The sequence below is a fragment of the Malaclemys terrapin genome, chromosome 2, assembly GCF_027887155.1.
Source record: "Malaclemys terrapin pileata isolate rMalTer1 chromosome 2, rMalTer1.hap1, whole genome shotgun sequence".
Classification (NCBI taxonomy): Eukaryota; Metazoa; Chordata; order Testudines; family Emydidae; genus Malaclemys; species Malaclemys terrapin.
In genome coordinates, this window is record NC_071506.1 from 146241200 (window position 1) to 146258277 (window position 17078).

Genomic DNA, 17078 nt, shown 5'->3' on the forward strand with positions numbered 1-17078 from the left:
AGAGATTTGTGGCTGTAAGCTAAGAAGCTGCTCATATTTCATCTTGGTTCCTCTTGCATTTGGAAAAGCAAGACTTTGTACATCCACTGTAAATAAACAAGTCTCAATTGAAGAAAATATCTATAACCAATTTCTTCTCCTAACTGGAACAACCTACTAGACTCTGAATTTTGGCAAGACAAAAGGGGTAATCCTATAAACTGTGTCAATAGCTAGGCTTTTCCATTTTCAGGATCTTACCTTCTGATCTTTTTGATGGACCCGAGGACAATGAAAAGTGATTTGGGCCTTGAAGATAAGAGACATTCTACAGAGGCCAATAAGTAAAATTGATATCACTATGTTATAAATCTCTAAATTTCGTTCTTTGCAGTTAGTTTAGGTGCCCGTAACTGGGACTGATAAATGAAATACTTCATCTATAGATGTCTTTGTCTGCAGTCTCGGATGACAGGTCAGATACTGAATGAAGGCACAGCAACTGAACTCTTTATCTGGAGGTGGTCTAGATGAGGACTAATTTGCATCAGAAAAGTAGCATAGGGAAGCATGTAGCTTCTATTATGTATGCTCAGCCTATTTTACAGATCATGCTATTATTGCTTTACCACTTTGTGTTTATTTGAGTGCTTTTCATCAAAGGGTCTCAGAGAATTGTAAACAGAATAACTAATTATTTTTAATTATCAACTCTGTTAGGTAGGGAAGTGTTTTTAAAGCTGATCAGGAAATGTTTTTTGTTTCTATGAAACATTTCAACAAAGGTGAAAAAGTTTTCAGTTTTGTCAAAAAAAAAAAAAAAATAAAGACTTGTTTGCTCTCCCTCGGGAAAAGCTTCACAATTAGACATTTCCTGTGGAAACTTCCATTTGATGAATACAGTATTTTTAAATTTAAAAAGAAAAGACTTCCAACAAAAAATTTCAACGAGCTCTAAATATTATTCCCTTTTAACAGACAGAGGTTAAGTACCTTACCCAGGATTTCACAAGGCCAAATTTTGGAACCCTGACTATCTGAAAAAATACTTTGCTCTGCTAACACTTTACTGTGTAATCTCACAAAGATCAATGGAAGTGTTCATGGAAAAAGCTACTGTTTTATGTGAGTCAGGGTGGCACAATGTAGCCCACACAGAGGCAGTAGTGCAATTTGGAAAAGAACCCGAAAGTCCTAACTCCCAATTTCCAGTTTTAATCACTACATTTCCCCATTTTTATCTCAATGGTTGTCAGTTTTGTACCATTAGGCCCTGATCTAGCAAAACACTTAGATGAGGAGTAGTCTCTTGATGTTAATGTAAGTATGTGTTTAAAGTTAAACACTTTTGCTGGAGTGGATCCTAAGTGAGGACTACTCTCAATTAAAAGAGGAAGAAAAAAATTAAAATTTACACTTATAATTTTAGCTTAGATCCTTTTAATTTATTATTATTATTATTATGTGGTGTTTTAGGCCTTTTCTTGATGCACCTGCTCAAATAAATAAATAAAAATAAAAAAGCTTCTCCTATACATTGCAAGGAAGCACATCATAATAAAATATTTTAATAGAGAACGTAGCCTTTTCTAAACTTAAATCTAAAAGCTTAAGTCCTCTATGTAGATCTTCTACTGATAACTTATGACATCGAGAAAGCTGAGCTTCATGCCTATTTTGATTCAGTCTTCACTAAAAAGGCTAATGGTGAGCAGATACCCAACACAATTTATATTATTAACAAGGGGAATGGAATAGAAGCCAAAATAGGGGGAAAATGGGTTATAGAATATTTAGATAGGTTAGATGTATTCAGGTCAGCATGGCGTGATGAAATTCACAATAGGAATTTAAGGAACTAACTGAAGAAATCTTGGATCCATTAGCAATTATCTTTGAGAACTCCTGAAGGATGAGTGAGGTCCCAGAAAACTGGAGAAGAGGAAACATAGTACTTATCTTTAAAAGGGGAACAAAGAGGACCTGGGGAATTATTGACCAGTCAGCCCAACTTTGATACCTGGGAAAATACTGGAACAAATTGTTAAACAATCAATTTGTAAGCACCTAGAGGATAATAGGGTTATAAGGAGTAGCAAACATAGATTTGTTAACAGCAGATCATGTGAAACCAGCTTAATCTCCTTCTTTGACAGGATTATTGGCCTACTAGATAAAGTAGAAGCAGTGGATGTGATATATCTTGGTTTTAGTAAGGCTTTTGACAAAGTCCTACATGACCTTCTCATAAGCAACTAGGGAAACGTGGTCTAGCTGAAATTACTATGAGCCCCGTGAACAACTGGTTGAAATACTGTACTCAGAGTAGTCATCAGTGGTTTGCTATCAGATTGGGAGGGCGTATGTAGTGGGATCCATAGGGGTCAACCTGGGTCATGTACTATTCAGTATTTTTATTAACAACACAAATAATGAAGTAGAAGGTATGCCTATAAAATTTGCAGATGACACCGAGCTGTGAGGGGTTCCAAGCACATTGGAAGACAGGATTAGAATTCTAAATGGCCTTGAGAAATTGGAATATTGGTCTGAATTCAATAAGATGAAATTCAACATAGACAAGTGCAAAGTATTTCATTTAGGAAGGAAAAATCAAACGCATAACTACAAAATGGGAAATAACTAGGTAGGTGGTGGTACTGCTGAAAAGTATCTAGGGTTATAGTGTATCACAAATCAAATATGAGTCAGTAATGTGATGAGGCTGTGAAAAAAGCTAATATAATTATCGGTTGTATTAACAGGAGTGTCTCATATAAGACATGAGTGGTAACTGTCCCACTCTGCTTGGCACTGATAAGGCCTCAGCTGAAATACTGTGTCCAGTTCTGGTTGCCACTCTTTAGGAAAGATGTAGGAAAAATAAGTGAGAGGCCAGAGAAGAGCAAGGAAAATGATAAAAAGTTTAGAAAATCTGATTTATGAGGAAGGTTAAAAAAGTCTGGGCATGTTTAGTCTTGAGAAAAGAAGTCTGAGGGGGGACCAGATAGCAGTCTTCAACCATGTAGAGAGGTGTTATAAAGAAGACTGTGATCAATTGTTCTCCATGTCCACTGAAGGTAGGACAAGAAATACTGGGCTTAATCTTTAGCAAAGGAGATTAAGTTAGATATTAGAAAAAAACTTTCTAAGTGTAAGAGTAATCAAGCTCTGGAATAGACTTCAAAGGGAGTTTGTGGAATCCCCATCATTGGAAGTTTTTAAAAAAACAGGTTGAATCTCTCACAGATGGTCTAGGTTTACTTTGTCCTGCCTCAGCACTAGCGACTGGACTTGATGACTTCTCAAGTCCCTTCTAGCCCTACATTTCTATGAATCTATTTTCTTAAGTATGTGATTTGTTACGAGTGTGTTTGGAAAAAGTAGGTAGCTATTACTCATATCAATTTAAACAGTACAATAAATGGGATATAAAGACCTTGGAGAAAGCACTTGTTATAAATTATAGATCTCTAATTAAATCTGTAATGGATTGTGGATTCCAGATTTATTTTGGTTCAGCAGACAATTCCATAGGATGAATAAAATCCAGGTCCAAGCATGACCTTTGCCTTCTCTGTTCATAGGAGCTTTATAAGTAATTTCAGGGGAGGGGGGAGAATATCTTTCTGGAAAGGAGCAGGAAAGTTCTCATGATCAGAAACAGAATTAAATATTTTCTGCTGTAAATATTTTCTGTTTATTCTGTGGTGGAGGATTAAGGGGATATAAAGTCTTAAAAATTAAATTGGGTTAAATCTTAGAAGCCATATGGGAGCAAAATTAGCTTGTTAATCAAAGAAATGGACCTAAAAATGTAATTAAATTGCAGCTAGTGTGCTTTTTGAGAAATACAAATTAGCAGAATCCCCTCAAGTACAGAGTATATACATTTCAGCAACATTACTAAAATCTAGCAATAAAGACATAATGAAATCTTCCAATATCCAGTACACTGGGGTTTCTATACAACCTAACCTCCCCACCCTCCCCACAATGTTCTCAGACATTTCATTGATCGATTTAAGTGTCTTGATTTGGGAACACTGGAGGTGGTCTTTAATATCTCTGAAATTGGTACTATATAAAGCAAACAATGACCATATAATTTAGCAGGGATTTTTTTGCACTCATCTAAGTACTCAACTGAGTGATACTCAGTACAAGCTTCTCAATTTTCACTGCAATGGTAGATGAAAGAGAACATAGCGCTGCATTCCTTCCACTAAGGCTCAAATCTACAGCCCACTGACAAGCCTCCCCTAAGGTTAAGGACACCCATTGAGCCTGTGCTGGTCCTTGGATGGAGTTACTTCTCCAGAATGTTACATGCTCACACAGCCAGAATAGCCAGTATGTAGTATTGGATATATTGGACCTGACCCTTCCCTGCTCTTTATGTGCCGAGGTCCAGGAGATCTTGCAGCTATAGCCCCCACTTGCTCAGCAGGACTGCAACAGTTCCACTAATTCAGGATGTCAACAAAGAAGAGGTGACTTTCTCTCAGAGACAGAGTCAGAATGAAGCTTCCTTTTGCAACCTGGGGGACATGGGAAAGAAAACAAAGAGGAGGCTGCCATCCAGGGCACCTCAGCTGTTTCAGAGTAGAGCTCCACTCTTACAGAGCTTTCAATATTTAAGTTTTCCAATAGAAAAAGGTCTCAATTTTCAACCAGCCTTAAGAATTCTGCACAGCAGCTGCCACCTCCTATGTTCCACTCTAAGCATTGCTGCATTAGCTTCCCACAACCAATTCCCGTAGTCAACTACACCATCCCAAAAGGCTCCAGTAGAGAACCTCAGCTTTGCAGGACAAGTGTGAGAATGTGATATCCTCTGTAGGAGTAAGAAAGGGAAAACACAGTGAGAGTGAGGTGAGAGTGCTCATTAACTTGAGCAGTGGGAGATACAGAAAGGAACAGTCAGTTTTGCATTAGGGATTCAGAAAGCCTTATTGTGGACAAAAAATCCTATAAGACGGAAAACTTGCATTGAGGAGAACTAGTAAGGTATCAGGAAGTCACTAAATGAGTTGCTGCTTCTATGTGCTGTATATCAACACATAGTATTTCTCTGCTGAAATGCAATTAAATACTAAGTATCCTATGCTCTCCAGTCTCAATCAGGCTCTTAAAAACCATACTTGATCCCTAAGGCCTCCAATACTGCAAAAACTTATATACATGAGTTACTTCATGTATATAAATACTCCCCTTGAATTCAACGTGTGTAAAGTTACTCACATGTAAAGTGTTTGCAGACTTTTGGCCTAAGCTTTTAGAATGAGCCTTTGGCTTAATGCAAATTTTGCAATTTCCATCCATAAAATTTCCTGCTCAGGCATAGCATTGTGTAAGAAATATTTTATTAGCTATGAAAGGCACAGGAAATGCCTGGAGAAAGAAGTTTGACCAAGACCTATCAATTTAAGGTATTGTTATTTATTAATTATATTGTGCCCAGAATGTGTTAGGCACTTTACAAACATGTAGAAAGACAGGTTTTCTATTAATGATTAATATAACGTACTCTGGAGGAGGCAAAATTGAAAGGCTTCTACAATATTTCTAATGGAAACCTATACAAGAGATTATTCATCATCATGGCAAATTCCAAAGGCACTTAGCCTCCTTGCAGATCTAGTGCCATCTGGATCAATCTCTGGCTAGATCCTTCAGGTGGTCTGGATGGATGTTCGGTTTCTGTCCATCTGTGACAGTTTCGTTGTTTCAGTGAAGCTTTTAGCAGCCACGTGATCAGCAGATGTGTAGTGGTATTTCTTAGTATACACAGGGTTCAGAATTCATTGATCTTCTATTCACGTCCATACCAAAAAAGCTGCCAAAACCTAATCAGCACTGTTGCAGACAGTTTTTGAGCTTAGCTTCCAATATTCTCATTTTTTATTTTGTCCTGTCATTTAATATGGAGTAGCATTATTACTGAAGATATTACTATTGAACCTTAAATCCTGAGAAAGTCCTATCGAAACTTTGTTCTAAAAATTGAATACAACTCCAAGTTTCATGCCTCCTGTGCTCTTATCTTCACTTTCTCCCTACTCTTATTCCATTTGTTTTTCTGTATTTTGTTATGCTAGATTTTTTATTTGGTGCCCAGAAGGTTTTCTTCTTTGTTCTTTTTACCAGATTTTGCTTGTGTTCATATTTGTCTGTATTAAAAAGTTATAAATAAAATACTTATAAAAAAAGAACAGGAAAATAATGTAGCCTTATAGTTTGTCTCCAGAGTTAATTTGCTGTGCACTCTCCACATACACTGAAGTACCACGGAAATGGGATGGACCATTTTGTGTGGGTTTTGGCACAGAAGAGTATGTGTGTGGTTGGTTGGAAGAAAATACTACCCATGCCGGGGGCTCAAAGAGGGAGAATTTTGCAGAGGGGAAAGACAAGGTTTTAGTAGGGTGGCATTGATCGGCAGGTATCCTTGCATAGATGTTTTATGAAATTGCATGCCATAGGTAAAATCTAATTCATACTTATGGCAAAATAAAGAAATCTCCACCCACCCACACTCTTCAAAATATTCTTAATAAGTCAATGGATATAATTAATTTGTGGAAGGTTTACTGTCCATAAAGAGGGAGGAACCCTGTTCATACCAAGTATATGCACACAGTCATTTAGCTGTATATCGACTTATTGTTAATATTAGTTATCTATTCAATTGTCTGTTAGTTTGTTTCCTCTTTATCTTCCTTAAATACACTTATTTGTTCTTCTATATCTATCCTCCATCTTTCAGTGTCCATCATTTCTCTATCCCCATTGTCTTTCCTCTCTCTATCCGTATGTTATGTTCTCTCCTTCTTCTCCCACTTTCTCAATGTATTCTTTCCTCTCTGTCTCTGGTTTTCTCAACATCATCTTCATCATGCCAAACACTCATTCATTTTTTCCCTTTCTCTCTTCTTAGTCCCTCCCCCACCCCCAAAATCCAACAGTAAAACTTCCCTCCTGTATAACATTGTCTCCCCCACACTATAATTTTTGCTAAGTAGCTATGAGACTCCAAGGCTTCAAAGCTCCACTCTAGATTGCAAAACCAGTAAATAGTACATGTAAATGTCACAATTTTTAGCTATTTGCCTACACACCAACCCCTTGAAAATTGTGGGTTTATTTATTAACCATGGTCACTGGTACCAAGCTGTCCTTTGCTGAAGCCTCCAGAGTACTGAGGAAAAGTTACTTCTTAATTTTTATTTGACAATTTGTGTAAACAATTACATCTTAGAATCTGGACCTCCTTACCATCTCATTAATCACTATTACCTTCCCACAAGCACCAAAAAGGATAATGCTAAAAGAAGAAAATGAAGCCTTACATAGAATTGCACATTTGAAAATAAACTACTAATTTCTCTCCATGCTATGGCTAATGATGAGAGAAGATACAGGATGTGAGTGGGTACAGTAGAGAGAAGAGAAACTTATATAAAGGGACAACGTGCCCATATTTACTAAAAACAAATTTTGAATTGGGAGTGTATGGGAAAATAAGCAAACATCTCTAGTATCAGAGTTCCATCTCCAAGTGACTGGCTCCTCAATGTCATGATGGGTGTGCACTAATTCTGGGAGTCTCACTGCATACATCTAGGGTCTGATTTTCAAAGGTGCTGCATGTCAACTCCATTGGAGTGAAGGGTGCTCTCCTGCTCTGAAAAATAGGTATCTGGTTATTTGCCCCAAAGTTGAGGCACATAAAATGTGTGGACACTTTTGAAAAATAGGCCCTCATTGTGCTTCTTTTTGTTCTTCCTTATAAGGGGGAGAATAGTTACTTAACAGGGTTCTTGCAAAATCTAATGCATTAAGGATTATTAATTTCTTTAAGATCCCTGGAAAAGGGTGTTATAGAAGGGCAAAGTATTATCTTTCCTCCCTGAGCTTGTTTCCTTGCTGTGCAAGTAGAATGTTCTGAATGCTTTCCTTCTGGCCCATTTCCAAAGAGGGAAGTCTTTTAATTACCTACTAAAGCTCCAAGAGCCATTAGGCAGCCTTGGGTGCAGCTTGTTGAGAAACTGGCACTTCCAAACTATTGATGTTTTTGTGTGTCATTTACTGTACACAAGTCCATTAATAATTTGAAGTTTCAACTAGAGAAGAGCAGGATTAGCTTTGAATATATGGTGTTAATGGGTTCCTGTAGATGTAATGAAGTGAATTATAGCACTAAATTCTACTTTTAGTGTTTCTGATGGATTGAAGATATTGGATGAGTACCATTTCTAGTAAAGCTCATTTTGTATACCTAACCTCTGAATAATGATTTTTAAGTGTTTCCATTTTCTTCCTTACATTGATTACATTAATTAAAAAGTGCTCCAATATTTCAGCAAGAGCACAGAAATTATACATTCACTGGAACATTTGTTTATCTTATGTAAATATAGACACTTTATTCACAGTGATCCTCACGTAGATAATTATTTCTATTAATATTCTACAGCATACTCTCCTATCTTGTCCTTTCCTGTTCTAGCAAGAGACTGCAAGCAGAAGAATTTCTTGTGTGCAAGACAACTTTTTTGTACATGCTGTTGTTCCATTTTGACTTAACAACGTTGTTTGAATTTTTCATTGCTACAGGAAGAAAGTGTTTTTGCTGTGGAATGTATGAACATTGTAAAGCCAAATTTTCAAAGGGGCTTTACCCAAAATGGGGGAAGTAGCTTTAGGTGCCACATTTTTGTGTCTACATTTTTGGATTTGACGGGGCCTACCGTCAATAAAACATAAGCCTCTCCCTCTTCCCCCTCAGACCCCACCCACATGTCACCCTAAGACCCATCCTCTGGGGTCAAGATGGACACATGACCGGATGCAAAGGATGTCATGTGACCCCTCTAAGAACTCCTCCCACTGCCTTCTACCAATCAGAGTGCAGCACCACCCCAGAAGTCCCAGAGCCGCATGGAAGAGGCCATTTCATTCCAAGAACCCATGTTTTAGAAATCGTGGAAAGGCTGAGAGGAAACATGGACTCCTTCACCACCCCCGTGAGAACTTTGGACTTTGTTTTTGCTCCAAAAGCCTTTGACTTCCCATGGAGAAAGTGCTGCACCAGTGACTATTCTGAGGAGGAGAAGGGAGCGGCCATGAGGAGCGCTTTGTCCCAGCTGTTGATGGATACTCCGGAACCCGATCCTGAAACCCAAGAACTCGTGAGGCAGACAGACGAGCATGATGGCCTCTCGTTGTCAACCCCCCTAAAGGAGGAAGGCGACTGTGGCTCATGGGAATTACCAGTGGACAAGGTGAACATAAACGACATCGCTCAGATAAATGAACGATTAAGAAGTGATGGTCGAGGTTAGGGTGTAATGGGGTTAGGAACCGATCCAGGGTTGTGTAAATCTAAAAACAAGCAGTGGGGGTTTACAGTTGTTTCTTTTCTGAAAATCGCTCAACAGCTCAATGATGCCTTTCTAGAGGACCCAGAGGCCCTGGACAGCGTTGCATCAGACAGCAAAGATGAATCGAGGACGTCGAGGATGATGGCTATGTAAATTTAAAGAGGAGGCTTGGCATGGAACTAACTGAGGCAGTGCCACATTGTGAGCATAAGAAAGCCATGCATTCTATTGTACATGTTGCTGTTTATGCTGTCCTTAATCACTGCCTTAGGGAAAAGCCTTAGGGAAAAGATTTTCAAAGATTGTGAGGACTTCAGAGGATATAAACTGCAAGCTCCAGGACCTGTGTGCTGACCTGTGTTTGCAAAGATTATTAAACACTGTTATTGCCATAGGTTATGCTTTGCAATATCTGTGCCGAACCCAAGAAAATTTAGCACAAGGGGTGACCTTGGTAAATGCTGTGCAATTCGGTCGAGATCCTGACAGTGTTTTAAAGAAAATGACCAAACCAGAAGATGCTTGCTTACAGCGTTATATTGACCATCTGGTTTGCACAAAAAGTTACAGAACCCTGCTTAAGAAAAAGACTCTTTGTATGAAATCTAAAAGGATTAAGTTAGTGAATGGTGAGGGGACAAACGTGCATTATAAAACTTGGTAGCTGTAAATAAAAATACCTATTGAAAAGTCTTTGTGACTATCTGTGTTTCTGTTAGAAGGTCTGCGTGGCCCTTAGGTAAGATAAAAGTTTTGATGGAGCATCTTGGTTGGTTTTCAAGGGGCTGTATGTCTTTTAAATTGAAAAAATAGTTTGTGAGAAACTAGCTTTTGTGTCTTTGTGTAAAAGAGACCCATTTACAGCAAAAAGCTGAAATGTGTGTAGTAGAATCTTGTAGGCACCCCCCCGTGTTTAAAATAAAAGCCAAAAAAAAGCCCTCTATATAAAACAGGGATGTTTGAGACATGTATTTGAATACAATAGAGCTGACTCACCCTGTTGAGCTTATGCCCAAATAAATCTGTTAGTCTTTAAGGTGCCACCAGACTCCTTGTTGTATTAGTGATTAGTAATTAAGTTTGATGGGTGTACATGCACAGTAAGGGGGATGAGGATGGTGAGCTCTGATTAATATTAAATGAAATAAAATCCCAGGAGTTGGTAGAACTCTATTGGACAGTTTAAATATAACCCCAGGTGTTTGTAGAACGCTATTGGACATTTTAAATATAACCCAGGAGTTGATTGAATGTTATGGGTCCTCTTTCTATCAACTCAAAGTCATTAAAATAATATATTTACAAAAATAAACAAGGGTCTAACCCAAAACTGAAATGTTTCAAGGATTCACAAACCTCCACCATACTTTTATAGAACAAGTATTTGCTGTAAAAACATTTAGAAGCTATGGATATTTGTAGGGTTTTTACTAGGGTTGTGACACATCCATTTTATTTCAAAACAACCCAAAACTTTAAGCATGAAAGAAACATGTTTAAAACCAAAAAAACAAAACAAGACATTCATTTGTATCAGTAACACTAAGGATTGTTGTGTATGGTGATTTACTGTTTAGTACTGTAAGAAGGCCTTACAGTACTGTTTTTTCATTGAAACAGAAAAATGTATTTTAACAAAATAAAAAAAAAAGCATCACAGTTTTGCAGACAACTTAATTCCCACACCCCTCAGATCACAAAAGGGAACTTTGGGAGGGGTGCCTAATTTCCTTAAGTATCTTTTAATTCAGGGTTGTAAGTGATTGAATCAACCTGCTAACTACAGACTCTGAAACAAAGAGTTAGGATGGTATAAAAACCTCAGGGTTTTTGGACACACTCCTCTTTCAACAGAAACTTGAACAGAATAGCTGCTGGATGCAAGACTAAGGGCTTGTCTTCACTACCGGCCTGGATGGGCGGGTAGAAATCGATCTCTCGGGGATCGATTTATCGCGTCTCGTCGGGAGGCGATAATCAATCCCCGAATCGACATGCGTACTCCACCAGTCCAGGTAGGGGTAAGCACCGTCGACGGGGGAGCTGCGGCGGTCGATTTGCTGCTGTCCTCACAGCGGGGTAAGTCGGATCAGGTACGTCGAATTCAGCTACGCTATTCCCGTAGCTGAATTTGCGTATCTGAAATTGATCCCCCCGTAGTGTAGCCTAAGTATCCTGCTCGTTTTTAACTCTGAAAATATATATTATACAATGTCACTCTTTGTCCATGCTGTCATTACTAAATAATGGTACCTATCTTTATTCAGTGTGATCAGTTCAACATGGAAATAGCAACTTCAAGCTGCTTTTCACCAGGGCCAGGTAAAACCCCATTTTTAACTATAGTTGTGCATAATACTGTTAAATTAAAAAAAAAAAAACACTAGGTATAACACAGATTGCATAGGGATTTGATGCAATTGGGGAATAATACTAACTAAAAATATTGCTTGTTCTTTAACCCAAAGGCCCAAATACACATGGGGGAAAACAGAATAAGCATGTGCCAGCACCCCTTTTACCCTGTGGTGGAAGGTACATTTCTGCAATTGGCTTTTAAAAGCATGTGTGTGTTTTAAAATGTTTTTTTTTTAATTAGTTAGTGTTTAAATTGTTGTTGATAATTCAGGGGATTTTATTTTGTGTAAGTGTGTGAGTGATTCAGGGGGGTGTATGCTAGAGGTAAGTGTGTGGGGTTTTAAAAGTATTGGGTTGCAAACTGTTGATTTGGTGTGTTTAAAACTACTGTGGGTTTTGTGTGTGTGAGAGAGAGAGATTAAGGGGGCCTATGCTAGAGATAAGTGTGGGGGTTTTACAGTATTTTGTTTCAAAACAGTTTTTGTTTTTACTCAGATTTGCAAATACAAACTACATTCATACACACAATTAACAGATTTATTTGGGCATAAGCGTTCATGGGTAAAAAATGCCCAAATAAATCTGTTAGTCTTTAAGGTGCCACCGGACTCCTTTTTCTTGTTTTTGTGGATACAGACTAACACGGCTACCCCCTGATACTATACATGCAATTGGGTAACTAGATGCCTACACCATGTATACAAGGCGTGTTGTAGCATGCACGGGAACCTACAATCACCTTCTCAACTTTCAAGAATGATGTGATAGTCAATGAAATTGAAAGGTGGCAAACACTGATAAGAGATACTTTTCCCACACAGTGTACAATGAGGCTGTGGAACTCATTGACACAAGATTTAGAATGTGAGCTCTTTGGGGGCAAGGCCTGACATTTACTATGCTATTGTACAACACATATCACAACAGAGTCCCAGCTTGATTTGCCTCTGGATGATACTGTAATATACATTTTAAATAATAATAATAAAAAAGATATTATGGAGGCCAAGTTATCATCGATGTTCAGAAAAGTATTGGATAAGGGTTACAAGAATATCCATAATTATGGTGAGGATTAAAAGAAATAATAAAGAGTTTGGGGAGGGATATAAACCTTATGTGTCAGGTATAATCCAATCTCTAACTAATGGGGGTTAAGAAGCAGTTTTTGTTTTGGTCAAGTATTCCTGTAACTGCCTCTGCAGGGCTTCCTGCATCTTCTTTTGATGCTGCTGGTAGTGGCTACCATCTGAGATAGAGTATTGGACTAGATGGACACTGATCTGATCCACTAGATCTGGCTGAAATTTAGAATTTCCATCCCATGTGAATTCCCAATATTTCAACATTTATTTTCATCCAAAATTGATATTGAGAATCAAATATAAATTATAACAGTATGCAGTGATCTCCACAAAGAGGTCAACTTTTGCCAAAAATTATCATACCACAGTGTCTTTGCTTCTAAATATTAGTACTGTGGTACCTGAAATATTGTGACATAGTTAATTATTCATTAATGTTGACTTTTTAAAATGGCAAACATTGTACTGTATATCATTCAGGGTTACATATGGTGAAAGAACTATGTTTCATGACTGGTACTGCTGAAGTGGAAGCTAACATACAATAAGTAGAAGTCTTTGTATTTTATAACATGCTTATTCCCCCCCTTCTGCCTATCCCATCACACCCATGTTTGTTTCCTGTCCCTGCAAGTTTTGGCATAGTCTAGATTGTGAGCTCTCTGGAGAAGGCTTTGTCTTTACATTTCTGGTCTGAACAGCATCTAACTCAACAGGACTTTGATCTTTGATTGATGGCCTTTAGATGCTATTTCAGAACAAATAATAATAAATAATAAGATAAATTATTGGGGACAATAATTCTCTCAAATTTGGTCAGAAGGCATTCATCAGCGATGTGTGACATTGTCTGTCTTTGTCCACAGCCGCATGTGCGGTCTGCTAGTTGGTCCCAGGTGTGAAGGCTGGCTGCACATTGACCCTGGGACATTTGAAATTGGTTCAGAAAGCCCCATGAGCAGCCTTGTAAATCAAAAGTGTGTACATGTATGTTTGGATCAGTTGTAAGTGCCTGCTTTCTGATGTCAGCTGCAGACTTTCATGCCACATCGATGTTGCAGAGAAACCTGGGCAGGGCAAGTGGGTTGTTATGCCTACTCACCTTAGCTGCAGTTTTCCTCTGGTGGTTAAGATATGTGAGAGATCTATTTAGGTTTTTCTGAGGTACACTGGGTGGGATTTATATTTCAAGAAATGTCCACTGAGAAAAATATTCAGTTCTTGATCTGCTCTAGTGTTGTAAAGATGGAACACACTCAAAAATGTCTTGGTCAAGAGTTGGTTGTAAATGTCACCAACTACAGTATTTGGCCATCTTAATGCGGCCAGCTTTTAGGGAGTCTTCAAGTTCTGGGTACAGCTGTGCTTGGATGCCTAAGCAAATGTCCTAGGTGTATGTGAACCCGTAGGACTGCTTGAGTGGAAGGCCATTTATGTCCAGATTGAAAAGCATCAGTGCCAGCATGGAGCTTTGAGATAGATGGTTGGTTTGTCTTTTCAACGTGCTAACTCTGTCTCCCAGGTGCACTTGAAAAAATCTTTTGTTGAGGAGAAGGTCAATAACATTGACTATTCATGCTGGGAGCACTCTTGACAATTTAACTAAGAGCCCTGTGTGCCACACTGTGTAAAATGCTGCTTTGGGTCCAGAAATATGGCTCCGATCTTCAGGTTTTTCTGAAAACCATTGCAAATGAATGTGTCAAAATGAGCTCTTGAATATGGGAGCGTCAACCTCTCCAAAAGTCTGCTTGATCAACACTGGGTATTGGCTCCATTTCTGGGTGTGTGCTCTGAAGAACAAGATGCTCTAGTACTTTGAATGGCACAGAAAACAGATATTGGTCAATAGTTTGTAACATTGTGTGGGTCTGTTTCAAGAGAACAATGACTTTGACATTTGCCATGTTATTCATTATGTTGACTAATGAAATGGAAGAGAAATGTAAAGCTATGTGTCCTTGTAGCCTGACCTTTTAATTATGGCAATGATACACTTCTCAGATTATACCTGATGTGAAAAGGTAGAGAAATAAGTGTCCAAATGAAAACTGTTAAGGGCATTAAGCAAATAGAAACAAACAAACAAACAAGCCTGTATTTAACAGTATTATTATTATTGATAGGCATAGAGAGGTTAAATGATTTGTCCAGGGTTACACAGCATGTTAATGGCAGATCTAGGATTGGGACCCAGGTCAACTGACCCCTTCTCCAGTGACCAATTCACTGGGCCTCACTGCCATTCATATTACCATATCCTCTTCCAAAATATTGAAAGAACATGCACAAGTAGTCTAGTGATGCACAAAACTCAAATGGGTTAGTGATTTGATAGAAATGTAATAATTCAGGGAAATCACACCCTGTTAATCAGTTAAAACTCAGGCCCCCACCAGTTTTTCTAAAATTAATCCATACTACCTGAAATGTTAAACTGCAGATAGGACTTGAATCTCATGTAATGAGGTTTCCTTTATATTTTATCCAGCATTTCTATTTATTGTCTTGGTTGCAAATCAGTAATGTGGGGGGAGGGGAAGGGGGGACAGAGTACTAAATCTGAACATTAAGGAACGTTCAACCTTGAAGCACAGTTTCCCCACTCAGCTTAAAGATGTCACAGCAGATCTTCAAATATTTCTTTCAGATGGAAATGGATTATATAGCCATTGAAGCTTCTCTTTAAGCCAGGGGGTAGCAGGTATAGAGGGTATATAAGTCATATGTATTTATCTAACTCATACACCCCAGAGTCCAAAATCATCAGCTGTGTGATTTCTATGAGCAGGAGGCAGGTCCATAGGGGAGCTTTATCTTATTTTGTTTTGAGTCACATACAGAGAGTGATTTTTACCTGTCACTGCCAATTGGCTCAGAGAACACATTGGTGGGTCAATTTTTCTTACCCAGGTTCACATGTAACCAACCTCAACTATTCATGAGCCCCATCTGGGTCTCAGAATAAGGCCCACACACTGTCTCTCACATATTATTTCTTGCATCTTAGTGGTTTTTGCTTCTTGGGCAACTCAATATTTCATACCCCCCTCTCTTCTCTCTCTCTCTCTGAAGCACTTTCTACCAATCTAATTAATTTTGCTTTCTCCCCTGCCATTTAATTATCCTAATTTTGCTACTTACAGAAGCCACTGAGAAATTTCTGCTGCTAGCTGGTACATGGAGTCTAGTTCAAGGAAGAGATGAGATTTTTTTCTCTCTCTCTTTGAGATACAGAAGAAATAAGGATGAGAGGGAACATTTTCTTTTTCACCTAATCTCATCTTTTCTGAAAGAAAATAAAGCAATCTTTGTAAGTGTGAGAGGGAAGTGAATGTGAAGCATATATGTTTTTGCAAAAAAGAAAAAATAATGTGTTTTTCTACACAAAGACTGATAATGCTAACTGTTAGCACTTTACATAGAACTCCACCTTTCTTTCATATATACTATGTCATATTTCAACAGAAAATAAATAGCATATTACTTGCCGGTTCCGGAAATAGCTGTTATAGATTTTGTGGATTAGGTGAGATGAGGTTTCCTTATATAAATATATTGGAGGGGGAAAGACTTATTCATTCCCTTGTCTATATTAAATCATGCTAGTTTAACAATGCCTTAATTAGGAGACAAAAAGTATGCCTGATTTTTCTTTAGATCATTTTTTATATTCAATGAAAGCCTTGTCCTTAATATGGAACTAACATAATTTATACTTTTTAAAGGAGGGTTATCTTACAAGCAAAAGTTGGCTAGAACCATGACTACTGATGGATGTAGGGTGGGCTATGGATATGCTAAGCCAGGGGAAGAATAAAATGGTGATCAAAGAGGACACACACAAATTGTAAGAAGAATTTGGAAGATGGGAATGAAAAGAATTTATAGATGCTATAGGATACAAGCTACAGTGGGATTTGAGAAAGCGTTATGGAGCAGAAGAGGCTTGAACTATCAAATGTGCCTTCAGGAAGCTTAATACCAAGATATTAAAGGGAACATATGAAAAGTCCTGAATGATGGTGAGACATTGACTAGAAATCTGGAGGTGTTAGTAGGCACACATCTGACAAGTAGAAACAGGGAAAAGGGTAAATTTTTGGAACAGTGCATGTAAGTACAGCAACACCACTACTTCCCATTAATATCAAAATGGCTAAATCCCATTATCACAACAATTTACTACTTCAAGAGTCTCTATGGAATCAGTAAGAACATTGGGAGGGCTGGAGAGCTCTGAAAAAGCATCAGAATAGCTCCAAGGAAC